The sequence below is a fragment of the Saccopteryx leptura genome, unplaced genomic scaffold (genome assembly GCF_036850995.1).
Source record: "Saccopteryx leptura isolate mSacLep1 unplaced genomic scaffold, mSacLep1_pri_phased_curated manual_scaffold_16, whole genome shotgun sequence".
NCBI lineage: Eukaryota > Metazoa > Chordata > Mammalia > Chiroptera > Emballonuridae > Saccopteryx > Saccopteryx leptura.
In genome coordinates, this window is record NW_027095698.1 from 2,558,468 (window position 1) to 2,576,748 (window position 18,281).

The window sequence follows — 18,281 nt, forward strand, 5'->3', positions numbered from 1 at the left end:
ATCCTTTGAAAATACAAGTATGATCTGGTACCCTAAAATCAGAGAGGGTGAGGACCTCCAAATCTCAAGCTATCTAAAGCAGTTATTATTCCTATATGTTCTTTAAAAGCTGAGCATTGTAAACATGTACTACCATTATGAAGATGGAATCCCATTAAAAATAAAATTGAGTTCCCCAGAAATATAAAAAAATTTATGATGTACCAAAAAAAGAAATAATAGAATCTCTACCATCTTTATCATAAGCATAATCTTATCTATTAATACATAGTTGAAATTCAATCAACTGAAATGTCAGAGTTAAGGAGAAACAATAGTTTTCCTTAAAATAAAACATTTAATTAGGTCATTTTAGAGGACAAAATCTCTAGATCTCCTTATTTAGGTTCATAACCAACATCTTTTAATGCATACTATTACTGTATATATTAAGTTTAGAGTTAATTACATACAGCAACAATAAACTATTCAATTTAAAAGACAACTGAAACAATCATCAGATACCACTTATGCCAACACATTAGCAAAAAGGAAAATGATAATATAATATCCAGGACTATTGAAAGTATGAGACCACAGATACTTTCATAAACTGTTAGTGTAGATTGACCTAGCAGTAACTTTTGACTCAACTTTTGGGTTCACTGAAGGTGTTTCCAGTGGCCTTTCCATAGGAATGGCCTGTCTTGGCTCATGCTTCAGATTTTTCTAAAATCTCTCAAACAAGCAAACATCTGGCCTCAGCATGCCCCATAATTCTCCCTAAGTGGCCCCAGGCCTGGCACTAATACCAGGGTTCTTGGTTCACAGCTTGGCCTCACCTGGGCAACTCCAAGCCCAGCACAAGTGTAGCAGCCATCTGCAGATCATTTTGTAGCCTATGCTGGGTGGTCCCAGGTAGAACACAGTCAGTAGCTGACCTTGGCCTGCACCTCCCAGGTGGCCCAGGAACCAGAGCATCCAGTGGACAGCTTCAGACCACATCAAAGTACCACCACTCAAACACCTCCATAAGTGACAAACTCAAGGGGTGAATTCAGCAGGCACCAGAGCCCTACTGAAGTAAATCCTATTCTAGGGTATGGGACCTTGCATAGCTGATCCTCCACAGTGGTCAGAGGTAAGTGGTCAGTGGTCACAGACAGTCCTTGCAGCTGATAGGCCTGGGAACAAATCCCTTCCATGAACATACCAGCAGAAATCAAGGCTCAACTAGAAGAGAAGGGGGTACACAGCCGACACAGAGGGTGCACATCAAGTGCCCAACCCGGGTGATCATGGAGGCTGTTCCACTGGACTCTATAGGACATCTACTACATTAGGCCAGCCTGGGAGACACAGCAGCTCTATCTAACACATAGAAACAAACACAAGGAGACTGCCAAAATTAGGAGACAAAGACAAATATCCAAAGTGAAAGAATAGAACAAAAGTAAAAAAAAAGAACTAAACAAAATAAAGACAAGCAATCTACTAGATAATGAGTTCAAAACACTGGTTATAAGGATGTCTAATGAACTTAATAAGAACTTCAACAGTATATAAAAGGACTAGTCATAAGTGAAGTATATACAAACTGAAATGAAGAATAAATTACAGAAAATCAATAGTACAGTAGATGAAGCCAAGAATCAAATCAGTGATTTGGAAGATAAGGAAGCCAAAAACATTCAATCAGAAAGCAAAAAGAATCCAAAAAAATTAGGATAGTGTAAGAAGTCTCTAGAACAACTTCAAGCATAGCAACATTCACACCATGAGGGGAGTCAAAAGAAGAAGGGAACAAGAAATTGAACACCTATTTGAAAAAATGACAAGAAACTTCCCTAATTTGGTGAAGAAAATAGACATACAAGTCCAGGAAGCACAGAGTCCCAAACAAGATGAACCCAAAGAGGCCCATACCAAGACAAATCATAATTAAAATGGAAAAGGTTCAAGACTAAGAGAGAATCTTAAAAGCAGCAAGAGAAAAGTAGTTAGTTACCTACAAGGGAGCTCCCATGAGACATTCAGTTGATTTCTCAACAGAAACTTTGCAGGCCTGAAGAAAGTGGCAAGAAATATTCAAACTGATGAAAAGTAAGGTCTTATAACCACGATTACTTTACTCAGCAAAGCTATCATTTAGAATCAAAGCTTCCCTGACAAGAAAAAGGGAAGGTGTTCATCACCACCAAACCAGTATTATATGAAATATTAAAGGGTCTTCTTTAAGAAGAAGGAAAAATATAAAAAATATGAACAATAAAATGGCAATAGACAACTGAATCTTAAAAAACAAAATAAACAGTCAGAACAAAAACAGACTCTTAGAGAACATTCTGACAGTTGCCAGATGGGAGTGGGTTGCAAGGTGAAGAGATTTTAAAGAAGTACAAATTAGCTGTTAGCAAATAGTCATGGGGATATAAAGTACAGCATAGAAATATAGTTCATAATACTGTAATAACTATGTATTGTGTCAGATGGGTGCAAGATTTATCAGGAGGATCACTTAGTAAGTTATGTAATGTCTAATCACTGGGGTATACTCTGAAATTATTATAATAATGTGTGGTAACTGTAATTGAAAGACAAGAAAATTATTTAAAAAGAGATAGTGATTCAAAAACATACATTACCTAAGTATCTTCTGAATTTGGAAGTAGAGCCATGCTGAAAGGCAGAAAAGAAAAAAAAACTGGGAATAACAAAATAGGATGGGAGGGTGATAGAGAGGGCAAAAGACAAGAACTGGGAGTACATGGAGAAAGAACACAGTTATTAAACATGAAACTTTAAATAGTTCATCTTGTTACAACCCTCCACCTGCTCCACAACTTCATCTATCCAAACATTAATTAATGTCTACTGGCCCTGGCTGGTTAGCTCAGTCAGTTAAAAGCATCGTCCCAAAACAACAAGGTTGTGGGTTCAATGCCTGGTCAGTGCACACATGGGAAGCAAACAAGGAATGCATGACTGAGTGGAACAACAAATGAATGCTTCCCTTCCTCCTCCCCTCTTTCTCCCTTCCTCGCTCTGTCTCTCTAAATATCAATAAAAATTAAGCCCTAGCCAGATAGCTCAGTTGGCTGGCGCATCGTCCCAGAGTGCGGAGGTTGCCAGTTCAATTCCCCAGTCAAGGCGTTATGTAGGAGCAGCTCGATGTTCCTGTCTGTCTCCCTGCCTCTCTCTCAAGAAAACAAAAACAAACAAAAAACATTAGTGTCTACTATATACACATGAATGCTTTGTGTGAGTGATGGGGAGGGGGTAAATTGTAGGAAAGAGGCAAAATTCCACAACTAAACAGACAGAAAGTTGGAAAAAAAAAAAAAGAAACATCCATGAAAGATAAGAATACAGCAGAGCAGGGACTCAGAACAAGAGGTAATCATCACATTTTTGAAGAAAAATTCCATAGCATATTTGATAAGGAACATGATATAATTTTATTTACATCTCAAAAATAAAGTAACCTCTGCTTTAACATCTGCATTATATATGTATGTATGTTTATAAATATTTAAGTGTACATATATGTTATGCATTTATATGTATATACATATTATATATATTTTAAAAAACAAAATATTCATTATCCAAATTTTCCCTTTTTTATTTCACATTGTAAATATTGAAGTTTCTCAGCCTCGCTCTTTTCTCCAAGGAGCTAGTAATCAATGGAATTTCTGGTTTATCTCTGACAACACAGACCCTCCTAATTAGCAATAGCTAGTGAAAGGAATCTCAGAAAGATAAGAAAGATGTTCGGGCTCTTTCTCCTACAGCAGCAGAGACAGAACATTCTGAGTTAGAAGGCCTGTCAGAAACAACATTCACAAGAACACCACAAGTCTAGTAGAGGTAATGTGCCAAGTTACAACTGTAATGTCCTTTTCTATTTTCTATGATGAAACCATCCTTACAAATGTTTATTTGTAACAACTAATTCTCTCGAGTAATCTGGATTCAAAAAATCTTGGTATGTCCTTTAATTCTAACCTGCATATAAAAAAAATCTGATGTTTTAATTGGTTGTCTTGCATAACCTAAAAACTTTAGCTTTTCCCATCCTTCATGCATAAAGGTAAAATAAGTTGACTTTTCTGGTAAATCATTATTTATCTTAAAAATCATGTATATGAAAAAAAATCATGTATATGAATTTAAAAATGGATTAACTGGATTTCATCAAAATTAAGAAATTCTCCACTTCCAAAGAGAATGCTAAGAGAATGAGAACATAACCCATAGACTAGGATAAAATATTTGTAAATCACATACATGATAAAGGTCTTATATCCAGAATATATAAAGAACTCTGACTCATTAATAAAAAAGTCAATATAAAAATGGAAAAAATATTTGATATATACTTTACCAAAAAGATATATGGATAATAAATATGCATATGAGAAGATGCTCGCATCATTAATCACTAGAAAAATGCAAATTCAAACTACATGAGATATCCCTATACAACTATTAGAATGGCTAAAATAAGGACTGCCCATACCAAGTGGTGTCAAGGATATGAAGAAACAGAATTTCTTATAAATAACTGACTGAAATGTAAAATGGTACAACTATTTTGAAAAACAGCTGGCAGTTTTCCAAAACTGCCAAAAAAAAAAAATTTCAACACACACCTATCATACAATTCTGGGCTTTCCACACCTAAATGAAAACAAGAGAAAAGAAAGCATACTCCATACAAATATTTGTAATGAATGTTAATTACTACTTTATTTGTAATAGTCAAAACCTAAAAACAACCTAAATGATTATTAATAAAGTATAGTATATCCACACAATAAAATACTAATGGACAATAAGAAGGAATAAACTAGATACACGCAAAAAGAAAGAATTTCAAAATAATTATGACCCAGACCTGTGGTGGCACAGTGGATAAAGCATTCCTCACCTGGAATGCTGAGGTCGCCAGTTCAAAGCCCTGGACTTGCCCAGTCAAGGCACAAATGGGAGTTGATGCTTCCTGCTTCTCCCCACCTTCTTTCTCTCTCTGGCTCTCTCACGTTCTCTGTCCCTCCCTTCTAATAATAATAATAATAATAATAATAATAATAATAATAATAATGCTGGGTGAAAGAAGTCACACTAAAAAAATAAAAAAAGATAATATATACTTTTATTTAAATAAAATTCTAGAAAATGCAAACTAATTAATCATGACAGAAACAAGGTTATCAGCTGCATATGTTATCTTTACTGTGTCACAGCTACATACATATGCCAAAGCTTGGCAAACCATACACTTTAAATATGCAATTTATAACATGAGAGTTAAAATATAAAATAAAAAGGATTGTACATTCTCAAAATAAATACAAGGCAATGATATATGAAAATTTTAAGAAGTTTATGGGAAGAAAAGATAAGCTTGTGAAGATAATTCATATAAGCATTTAAATACCAGGATGACCCAAACAATGGAACTGCGGAGATATGTTTACTGGGCTAGTAATGAAAAGTCAAAGATATCAGAACAGATCAATTCACTGTCCTGTGGGCAGGATAGTACGAAAGATAAAGAACAATTCAAAAATTATCTTTGGACACTATGTTGCTACCATTAAGTAGGAGATACTTCATTCAACATAGTACAAAAAGAGAAATTTAAAAAGGAAAAACAAGAACAGGTAGATCAAACAAACTTCTGTATCATTCTGTCCTTTGGTATCTTCAGAAAATATTATAACAAATTTTTATGGAAAGTTAGTTATCTTGCTACATATTCTAAAAGATCAACAAGAAATACCAAATAAATAAAATTTTCAATTTATTTTATTACTGAATTATTGGTTTTCTCATTCGTTTCTCAGGAAAAATTCTGTGCATTAAAGGACATAATCAACAGTAAAAAAGCAACAACCTACTGCTCTTTTTCCTGTTTCCAGTTCTGCACATAAACAGCTTGGAAAGTAGCCACCCATACTATCAATGACTTTACAAAAGCTAAAATAGGCCCTGGCCAGTTGGCTCAGTGGTAGAGCGTCGGCCTGGCGTGCAGGAGTCCCAGGTTCGATTCCCGGCTAGGGCACACAGGAGAAGCGCCCATCTGCTTCTCCACCCCTCCCCCTCTCCTTCCTCTCTGTCTCTCTCTTCCCCTCCTGCAGCCAAGGCTCCACTGGAGCAAAGTTTGCCCGGGTGCTAAGGATGGCTCTGTGGCCTCTGCCTCAGGCGCTAGAATGGCTCTGATTGTGGCAGAGCGACACCCCAAGATGGGCAGAGTATCGCCCTCTGGTGGGCATGCCGGGTGGATCCCGGTCGGGCGCATGTGGGAGTCTGTCTGACTGTCTCCCCGTTTCCAACTTCACAAAAATAAAAAAAAAAAAAAAAAAAAAAAAAAAAAGCTAAAATAAACCTCCGTATGACAATGTAATATACATTACAGTCCCATTTTCCTTTTCGTGGGGACATGTCTCCAAGTTCACAGAGATTTTTTTCTAGCTCAGGCTGCTATAAAAAGTACCACAGATTTGCATTTCTCTAACAGCTAGTGAAAATGAGCATTTTTTCACATATCTATTGGCCATTTGTATTTCTTCTTGGGAGAAGTATCTGTTCATGTCCTCTTCCCAATTTTTTATTGAATTGTTTGCTTGTTTGTTGTTGAGCTTCGTGAGTTCTTTGTATATTTTGGATATTAGGCCCTTTATTAGCTGTTGCTTGAAAATATCATCTCCCATTTAGTTGGCTGTTTGTTTTGTTGTCAGTTTCTTTTGTTGTACTTGATAACATACTGAGTGAAATAAGTACATCAGGAAAGACTAAGAACTGTATGATTCCATACATAGGTAGGACACAAAATTGAGACTCATGGACATAGAATAGATAAGAGTGCAGTGGATATCAGGGGGAGGGGAAGGGAATAGGGGGGATAGGGGAGAGGAGGGGCATAAAGAAAACCAAATAAAAGGTGACGGAGGACAATTTGACTTTGGGTGACAGGTATACAACATAATCAAATGTCAAAATGATATGGAGATGTTTTCTCTAAATCTATGTACTCTAGATGACCAATGTCACCCTATTAAAATTAATTGTCTAAATAAAAAAATTGTTAAAAAGTGCCATAGATTAGCTGGCTATCACCATCTCTTGGGAATTCTATTGTTATGAGCCTTATATATGAAACTTAGAGCTCAGGTAATAACCTGGTTAACTGATAATTACCACTTCGATATGAGTAAGTGCGTATAACTATTTCTAATCTCTCATAAGAAAGGTACATAAAATATATATAAAAGATATGTGGGCAAGTCTAATTTAAAATAACAAAAATAAAGTCTATTTAATGAATTTTCAGAGATAAAACACTTGAAAAATACACCGGCATGGCATTAGATGCATACCCACACTGCAGCAGAATTTTCCAAACCAGCCTCAACCCTTCAACCTACTTCCATACAGTCTCTCCTCTGTCCTTCTCTGTGATTAAAATAAGAGATTAGTCTTTCCACTAGTTAATATCCACATCATATTTGATATGGAAACTTTTAAAATATGTTAGAACTCTACCAGTTCCACCACTTACTATGTGGCCTTGGGCAAGTTACTTAACAGCTCTGTGCCGCAGTTTCTGCTTCTACAAAAAGGAAATCCTATGAAATTGTTATGATAATTAAAAGAGTTGACATTTATATTTAGAAAAGTGACTGACATAATAACCACTATAAAAAATGTGTGGAAAATTAAATTGACAGAGAATAAAGTAACAGGTTTTTGACTTCTGAATATATTTCTAACATTTGGTATCCAGGGAATCTTAAGGACTTCTCCCAAAACTGAACTTTCTTTGACTTTATACTCAGGGACTCCAGTATTTTACTCCTCACTTCTTTTTCTCTGAGCATTAAAACACCTAGTAGTCAAGAAACAAAAATAAATAAATAAATTGAATTTCATCAAAATTAAAAGTATATCAAAGAACATAATCAAGAAAGTAAAAAGACAACCCACTGACTGAGAGAAAATATTTTTAAGTCATATATCTTCGGTAATTAGGGTCTATTCTATAGATCCCTCCACAACTCAACAATAAAAAGAAAAATAACTAGATTTAAAAATCAGCAAAGAATTAGAAGGCCTACTTCTCCAAAGAAGATACAAAATGACAAATAAGCACATAAAAAGACAACCATCATTAGTCACTAGTGCAACAAAAATAAAAACCACAATGAGATGTCACTTCATACCCACCAGGATGGCCATAATTAAAAAAACACAAAGAAACAACAACAAATAAAAACTGACATAACTAGAGTTGGCCAGGATATGGAAAAAATGGATAATTCATACACCACTAGATGTATAAATGTAAAACAGTGTAGTTGCTTTGGAAAAGTTTGACAATTCCTCAAAAAGTTAAATATGGAGTTGCTAGATGACCCTACAAGTCCAATCCTAGATATATATCAAAAAAACTTTAAAAAAATGTAATCACACAGCAGTGTGTACCCAAATATTCATAAAAGCACTGTTCACAATAGCCAAAAAGTGAAAACAAACCAAATGTCCATCAGTGGATGAATAACAAAAAAAATATGGTATATACATATAATGATATATTAGCTATAAAAAAAGAACAAAGTTCTGATACATGTTATAACATGGATAAACTTTGAAACAAAAGTCAAAAGAGTTACCATATTTTTCACTCCATAAGACACACTTTTTCACCCAAAAGTGGAGGGGAAAATGCCCATGCGTCTTATGGGGTGAATGTTCATTTATTTTAGCTGCTGCGGGTTCCCAGACAACTAGAAGAGTATTTGAACATTAAAGTCTCTTCTCATTGGTTAATAACAGTGCTAATGGTTGTTAATACTGCTGTTGAGTTTACATTGTTAAAATATTATTGTGGTATATTTTATTAAATATTTTAACACACCATTTGGTTCAGAATATTTTTTTCCTTATTTTCCTCCTTAAAACCTTAGATGCATCTTATAGTCAGGTGCATCTTATGGAGTGAAAAATACAGTAATCATTGATACAGTAAAGCTTTGTCACTTCGTATTTAACATTCAAGTATTATGATTGTGTCCTTGAGATTGTATAATGTCATAATTCAAGTATTATGACATTGAAGTTTCATGATTTAAAGCATATTTATTGGAAGGTACAGTACAGAAGTCACTTAACAAACAGAACAAACTATTCAGAATCCACAACTCAATGAGGCTGTATTGTTCTCTAGTTCTCCAGAATTGGTTACATATTCTAAATGTAAAAATAAAATCTTTCTCAGGAGAAATGGGCTTTTACAAGTATGCCAATTCCCTATAGAATTGTATACCTGAAACCTATATAATTTTACTGACCAATGTTACGAAAATAAATTCAATAAAAAAGTTTAAAAAAAAGTATGCCACTTCCCAATGCTGGCAATTAAAGTAAACAGAACTGAAGTTTTGAATGAAATTCAAAGGTTAACCAGAAGAAAATGAAAACATTGAGTCAAAGATATCAATACTATCACTCCCACGTTCATTGCAACATTAATTAAAATAGTCAAGATATGAAAACAACCTAAGTACCCATATAGATTAATGAATAAAGAAAATGTGATACACACACACACATACATATACATATACATATACATATACATATACATATACATATACATATACATATACATATACATATACATACACACACACAATGAAATATTAGCCATAAAAAAGGAGATCTTCCTATTTTCAACAACATGGGAGGAACCGTGAGGGCACTATGTTATGGCAAATAAATAAGACAAAGAAAGACAAATGCCATATGATATCATTTATATTTGGAATCTTAAAACCAAACCATACCAAACCAAAACAATGACAAATGGGCTAACTGATAGAGAAAACAGATTGGATTAAAAGAAATGAAAAGTAGGAGGTAAGCAAAATGAATGAAGGGGGTCCAAGAGACAAACTTCCAGCTTAGCTAATAATACTGTATTACACACTCAAAAGTTGCCAAGAGAATAGATCTTAAAAGTTCTTATCACAAGAAAAACATTATAACTATGTACAATTAACTACACTTATCATGCAGATTATTTTGCAATATATATAAACATCAAATCTTTATGCCATACACCTGAAACCAATAGAATGTTAATTATACTTCAATAAAAAAATTTTAATGAAAAATTTGAATTTCTCAATAGATTAGATATGCAACATAAACCAGTCCATCATAGCTCTATGTAAAAAAAAAGAAAGTTTTCATGAAAATGTCTTAGCCTGACCAGGCAGTGGCACACTGGATAGAGCATTGGACTGGGATGCAGAGGACCCAGATTTGAACCCCGAGGTCACTGGTTTGAGCACAGGCTCATGGATATGACTCCATGGTCGCTGGCTTGAGCCCAAAGGTGGCTGGCTTAAAGTTCAAGGTTGCTGGCTTGAGTCCAAGGTCACTGGCTTGAGCAAAAGGTCATTTACTCTGCTGGAGCCCCCCCCCCCGGTCAAAGTACATATGAGAAAGCAATCAATGAACAACTATGGAACCGCAACAAAGAATTAATGCTTCTCATCTCTCTCTCTTCCAGACTGTTGGTCCCTGTCTGTCTCTTTCTTGCAAAAAAAGAAAAAAGAAATGTATAGCATAGCAGGACTGGGGAAATTATTTAATTCACCTGTTTCCTTTTTTGTCACTAAATTTAAAGGAGAAAAATTATTTTGGTGATTATATTTTCTAAACATCTTTTAATCTTTGAAATGTTATTATGTACTTCATTTCTGTGGTAGTCATGTAGTCAACACAAAATGACAGACACACAGGGCATATCATGCAAAACAGAAAAAACTCAAATATTTGCACTAAAACTTTTCAGATGTTAACACTTTTGTTAAACTTTCTTTGTATTCTGGAAAATTAAATGCAATGTTAACATAAAATTTTACCTGAAATGCACCACAATATGACAGTATCCACGCCTGTCATGCACTGGTTCTTGTGGAACACAGGGAATATTTTAGAAGTTAGAGAAACTTACAGAAGCTCCTATATATAAATACCTTGGGTGGAAATTTTCCATTATAGAAGCAATATACTACATTGGTTAAGACCACATTCTTTGGCTCTAAACTGGATGAGTACAAATTGCAGCTCTGCTGTGAAATAGTTATGTAATCTAACGCAACCTATTTAACATCTCTGTACCTCAGTTTCCTCTCTGTTATCTAAGATAATGACAATACTGAACTCCATAGGATTTGGGGAAAGTTAAAACAAGTTCATATATACTGTTCACAAAAATTAGGGGATATTTCAAAATGAATATGAAATGATAAAAAAAAAGCATTTGATTTATTTTTAGTAAACAAGAACATCAGAAAAGCAAATGACAAGTTAAAGAAAGTTATTCGATTTTGCAAATGAGATGCAAAACCAACTTTTATCTCATTGGTGAAAATGCACTGTACAACACGCTGGAAGTACTAGAGTATCCGCACATTCCCTGATCCTCAAATTTTTATGAGCAGTGTATATGAAATTGAGATTGGCTCATTCAAAGCACTCAACACAGTTAACTATTTTTTAAAATTATTTTGCCCATTTCTACACACACATGCGCATATACATACCTATGTATATATTCACCTATGCAAATACTACCAAATTCATTTATAAAAAATGTATGTGTATCTCCTCACAAACAACATTTACAACATACTAAATTATACATTTGTATTCATTCCACGCTAAAATACTAGTTTACCTGTTTGGGCAGTCGGAACAAGGAATTCTTATAGAAAATGTCCTTAGCTTGGCTCCATGTACCATCAATGATGATGATTGTGGAAGGATAAATAGGAGAATCTAATATAAATTCTTCCAAATTAGCAGCTTCAGCCCTGGATATAATATTAATGTACCAGACCTTCGACAAACAGTTGAAAGTTCAGGATCTCTCAAAGTTAAAAAAAAACAAAAACAAAAACAAAACTCTATTACCTTATGGGGTAATGAAAAGATGTATTATTCTTAATGAACTTCATTCAAAAATACCCATCAAAGCATTTTAGGACTGAAAATGTAATAATAAATGAGAAAGCCTCTGTCTACAGAAACCAAAACAAGCTCAAGGGGAAAGGAGACAAGTTAAAGAGACAATTAAAGACAATAAACAGCATCTTCTTCAAACCAGTAAAAGGCCCTGCAAAAAATGTACAGTCAATATCATATTTAACAATGTTCCTTGAGATTGGGGTCAAGGTAAAGATGTTGGCTTTCACCACTCCTAATACACATGTACTGAAGGTCTCAATCATTGCAGAAAGGCAAGAAAGAAATAATAAAAGGCATAAAGATTTGAAAACAAAAAGTACAAATGATTCTTTTTACATATGATAATGTTAGTTATATAGAAGGTCCTAGATAATCTACAAAACAACTTCTGCAACTGGTAAGTGAATATAGAAAGTCACTAGGTACAGGCTTGACATGTAAAACCCAATTGTTTTCTTATATATTCGAGTCCAAAAATTAAAAGTAAGTATTTTTAAATTCTATTTATAAAAGATACCAAAAGTAATGTGCCTCAATCACCCCACTATGGTTTTATCACATACTTTAAGAAAATTTAAATAAATAATTATCAGATTAATATTAAATCAATAATCACAATGAGCTTTAGTTTAAAATTCATCAGTGAGCCTCACCAGGTGGTGGTGCAATGGATAGAGCATCAGCCTGAGATTATGAGGACCCAGGCTTGAAAGCCTGAGGTCCCCAACTTGAGCGTGGGTTCATCCAACTTGAGCTCGGGCTCATCAGTTTGAGCATGGGGTAACTGGCTTGAGAGTGGGCTCACAGACGTGATCCCATGGTTGGTGGCTTGAGCAACAGGTCCCTGGCTCAGCTGTAGTCCCCCGCCCCCCAGTCAAGGCACATATGAGAAAGCAATCAATGAACAACAAAGGTGCCACAACTATGAGTTGACACTTCTCATCTCTCTCCCTTCCTCTCTGTTTGTCTGTCTTTCATTCTTTCTTGCTACTAATAAAATCCATCAATGAATAATAATTTACTGAGTAAGCACTATATTAGGCACATAAAAAACTCAACTACTTAATATAATGGTCTCAGAATAGAATGGATGACTTATTTGGAAAAGTGTCATCTCCTCATCTAAGTATACTTATGGAGTGGTTAGATTGCCAAAATGTCAGGGATGACCCAGACAGTTTCTAGTTCTACCACAACAGATACTCATCACTTTTGCAATAAAATAACATAGATCCAAGTCTGCAGATTAAATGAAACATTTTTCCACCTATATATCCACATTCATCCAAGAATTATAGACAAATGCCATTATAAAGAGCCTCTGCATGAAAGAAGTGTCACAGTGCAAATGATGTGGCTTCTCCTATGTAATGAACTCTAGGTCTTGCTTCCATTCCCAGCAAAATGGCAAAATTCCCAATAGCAGCTCTAAGCCCAGAGCAAATTTCTCCTCTGTGGGAAAGGCAATGCAAAATCTACTATACAAAATTCTATATAAGAAAACTGTGCCTAACCAACTGTTTCAGAGAAGAGAAAAAATTATTATATAAAGTCCTAACATGATGTTATTTTCATAATACAAAGCTAAATTATAAAGGAAGCTAAAATAATCAAGAAAGAAAAAAGCTTGGTCAATTTCCTGGGCTTCATGCTAATATAGGTCTTACTTAGCATTTTCATAAGTGAACTGAAAAAAAATTCTCCATATGTTGAACAGAAATAAAATTTTGCATCTAAAAATATATTTAACTGTGTAGACAGGAGCAATGTAATTAGTAAAGGGTTTGTCAATGGGCAGAAAAGCAACAAAGATTATTCAAAGGTAAACAAAGACTTGTAGAAAAATTTTAATATATTATATATATTTATGATAATGAGTTATGCAATACAGTGTGAAATAAGATCCAAGAACCTTATAGATCTGTCAGTGAAGATATCAACTAATGCCTGCTGCACATAAAAATACTGGGCCTCATCCAAAAGAATATTTTAAATATGACAGGAGATGTTTTATCCTATATATATATATAATATCATATATATATCATGTGGCTATAACTAGAATACTAAATATAGTGCTAGTCACTGTACCTTAGAAAAGGCTTAATGGGCTAGAAATGGATAGATATGTGTTTACTTATATAAATATAATCATACATATATTTAAGAAAAAACTGAACTAAATCTAATACAAATAAGATTATGATCTTAAAAAAATGAAATACACAGTAAATATATATATATATCTTTGAGGCTTAATATATATTAGATGGAATTCAAATAATGCTATTTTTTCATTGTTTATTCCACTTTGGTCTATTTGAGGGAGTTGTCGTTGTTCATGTTTACCTTTGTCTTTTATGATTCTCAGAGAAAAGGCAGAGCTTAAATTTTCGACCACTTCCAATATACCATGTTCTAGGACTAAAGAATAAGTTTAAAAAGAAATTTTTAAATATCTATGTAGAAAAAAAAAGTATTTTAAGTTGCCCTAAAAGTTAATTTACCTTTCTTCACTGAAGCGACGCCCGACCTTGACTTTACACTTGTCCTGGGGGAGGCATGCTGCTAGTAGAGGAACTGTCCGCAACGCTTTGCTTTCCTTTAATTAAAAAATTAATTAACATGTAGATTTTATTTTACTTAGACAAACACAGTTTTAAACATTTATGATGAACATCTAATTCATAACATACAGAATTTTCACGTCTTTCAGACCAGTTTTTAATAAAAAGAACTATAGTTTCTCTGATTTATCAGTAGTAAATATACTACAGATATAGTTTTTAATTCTACCTGGGTATATTTAGAGGTTCATCAAAACAAGATAACATCAAATCATGGTTAAAATAATAAAAAATATAAGTTTGGCCTGACTGGTGGTAGTAGTGGATAGAGCATCAACCTGGGACACTGAAGTCCCAGGTTCAAAACCCCAAGGTCACCGTTTAGAAGACAGGCTCATCGGGCTTGAGCGCAGGGTCACAAGCTTGAGCACAGAATCATCAACATGATCCCAAGGTCGCTGGCTTGAGCCCAAAGGTTGCTGGCTTGAAGCCGAAGCTCGCTGGCTTGAGCAAGGAGTCACTGGCATGACTCGAGCGCCGTACCCTGCCATCAAGGCACATATGAGAAGCAATCAATGAACAACTAAAGTGACGCAATTACAAGATGTTGCTTTTCATCTCTCTCCCTTCCTGTCTCTCTTTCTCTAAAAAATAAGTAAATTCATGTTTAACTAAATTCAATTATTTATTCTAAAAAAACTTTTTATTCCAATAGTAATTAAATTTTCTAGAATGTAATCTTGAAGATAACTGCCTAGATATTTATGCCCAGAAAGCAAGGAACTGTTCAAAACTAGACAATGGAGCATTTCAATGGCACACAGAAGCCAATCTTAAAGAGCTCCCAATGGCCAAACTGGAACAATTTGAGCAACAAAATAAGTAACACAGTATTTGGATTATAACAAAGTATAAAATATAAAGCCCAAGCTGACACAAATAAGTAAATGGGAGAAAAGAGACAAACCTTCCTTATAGAAAGAATTTCCAATAATAAATATAATTACTTCCCACTCAAGGGAGTGGAGCTTAATCTCTCCCTACTACTTGAGTATGGGCTAAATATATAACCTTACTTCCAAAGAATAAAGAGGATGGACATGGAAGAAAAATTACTTTAGAGTAGAGAAATCTGGTGACCATTTCTATAAATTCCATTAACTATCACAAGCATTTCTTTTCTTCAATGTCCTACCATCCAACACTAAAAACTACCTTTCATGTCACAGAATTCTATGCTTTATCTCAGTAGAGTAAGGTGATTAGCTATTCTGCCTTAGCCTCCTAGCTTTCTTGGTTATCTTCATTTACAATGCTCAGTCACTCTCTGGCTTTCTTCATTGGCCCAAGTAGGAATATCTGCTTCATCAAATAAGAAACAGAGCCCCTTTCTACTCGGCCTACCTACATCCAGCCCAACATTATCAATTTATATAATTCTGTTTATATGTATCTTCACAGTGAATATTTTGACTATTGTAAAAAATGACAATGCCCTTAAAGAATATCAAACACTGCTTACATTAGGAATATTATTTACTCAGCAAATTAACACACAGAACCATAATGTTACATATAAATTTACTAAAATAGGTAAAAATAAATAAATTTATAATTAAATTACTTTAATAACAGAAAAGAAAACGTATTGTACCCCTCTCCCCCCATCCCCATGGAAGCTGTTCTGGGCCTGCATGTTTGTAGTGAGCTATGGGCATGAGTCTATCTTTCCCAGTAATTACATTTTTAAAGTTGTCTCAAAAATAAGACCTACTTCAAGAGATGCAAAGTGAAATTTAGAAGATGAGGAAGAGAGGGTAAAACCAGTTACTGTGCCTGGAAATACATGATAATCAGGATAAAAGTAAGTGCAACACACCCAAATACAGGATAACAGTTCATGTAACCAACAGAGATATCATTTGTTAGATTGCCTGTGCCCATATAGAAGGATGTATGAAAGTCTATGCAGCTTATGCTCATGAACTCCCAAAGTGTGCTCTAAAGGTTGGCTGCATCACATTGTACTGGTCTGGTGCTGGCCTGCAGGATTATCAACAGATTTGAAGTGGACAAGATCTCTGAAGGTCAAATGGAGGTGACTAAGACAAATACAATTTGGAAAGCACCAGGTTGATGGTCAACCTGCTGCCTTCACCTGCTATTTGGATGCAGGGCTCTCCAGAACTACTACTGGAAATCAAGTTTTGGGGAGGTGTGAATAGAGTCTCGTCTATCCTCATAGTACCAAATGATTTCCTGGTTATGATTCAGAGAGCAAGGAATTCAATGCAGAAGTACATTGGAAGTACATCATGGGTCAGAACACTGTAGGGTGTATATGTCACCTACAGAGAATCAACATTAGAGTAGCTGAAGTTAAGAACCAAATCAGTAATTTGGAAGATAAAGCAGAAAACACCTAATCAGAAAAGCAAAAAAGAAAAAAAGAATCCAAAAATATGAAAAGATTTTAAGGGGTCTCTGGGACAACATCTAGCATACCAACATTCACAACATAGGGGTGCCAGAAGGAGAAGAGAACAAGAAATTGAAAACCTATTTGAAGAGTGAATGACAGAAAACTTACCTAATCTGGTGAAGGAAGTAGACATACAAGCCCAGGAAGCATAGAGAATCCCCAACAAGTTAAACCAAAAGAGCCCCATATTAAGATACAACATAAATAAAATGCTAAAGGTTAAAGATGAAGAGAAAATCTTAAAAGTAGCAACAGAAAAGCAGTTAGTTACTTATAAGGAAGCTCCCAAAAGACTGTCAGCTGATTTTTCAACAGAAACTACAGATCAGAAGGGACTGGCACAAAATATTCAAACTGATGAAATGCACAGACCTACAACCAAGATTACCTAACAAAGCTATTATTTAGAATCCACAGACAGATAAAGAGCTTCCCCAACAAGAAAAGCTAAAGTTCATAGCCACCACACCAATACTATAAGAAATATTAAGGACACATCTTTAAGAAGAAGGGAATGAAGATTAAAAATACAAATAATAAATTGGCAATAACTACATATCTATGAAAAATCACTTCAAATGTAAATCAAAACATTAAAAGACATAGGGTGGCTAAATGGATAAGAAAACATGACCCTCGCATATGATGCCTACAAGAGACTTACTTCAGATCAAAAGACCAAATAGACTGAAAGTAAAAAGTTGGAAAAAGGACATTTCATGAAAATGAAAACAAACAAAAAAGAGCTGAGGTAGCAATACTTCTACCAGACAAAACAGACTTTTAAGAAAGGCTCTATATCAAGAGTCAAAGAAGGACCCAGCAATTCTACTTTTGGACATTTATCCGAAAAATCCAAAAAACTAAGTTGAAAAGATCTATACACCTATATGTTCATTGCAGCATTATTTATAATAGCCAAGATATGAAGCAACCTAAGTGACCACCAGTGAATTAATGGATAAAGAAGTGGTGCAAATATGCAATAAATGAAATGTGACTCAGCCATAACAAAGGATACCTTGCTATCTGCAACAACATATATGGGCCCAGGGGGTACGGAGCAGAGTGAAGTAAGTCAGACAAAGAAAAACAAATGCCATATGATTTCACTTGTATGTAGAATCTAAAAAACAAAATATACAAACAAATAAAACGAAAGCAAACTCATAAATACAGAGAACATTTTGACAATAGCCTGATGG

At 34.5% G+C, this 18,281-nt stretch overlaps 2 pseudogenes; one reads left to right on the plus strand and one right to left on the minus strand.

Moving 5' to 3' along the window:
* Nucleotides 1–10,864: 10,864 nt before the first annotated feature.
* LOC136386842 (tRNA-uridine aminocarboxypropyltransferase 2-like) overlaps nucleotides 10,865–18,281 on the minus strand; it is a 411,390-nt pseudogene continuing 403,973 nt past the window's right edge.
* On the plus strand, nucleotides 12,241–17,020 carry LOC136386836 (large ribosomal subunit protein uL18 pseudogene; annotated as a pseudogene).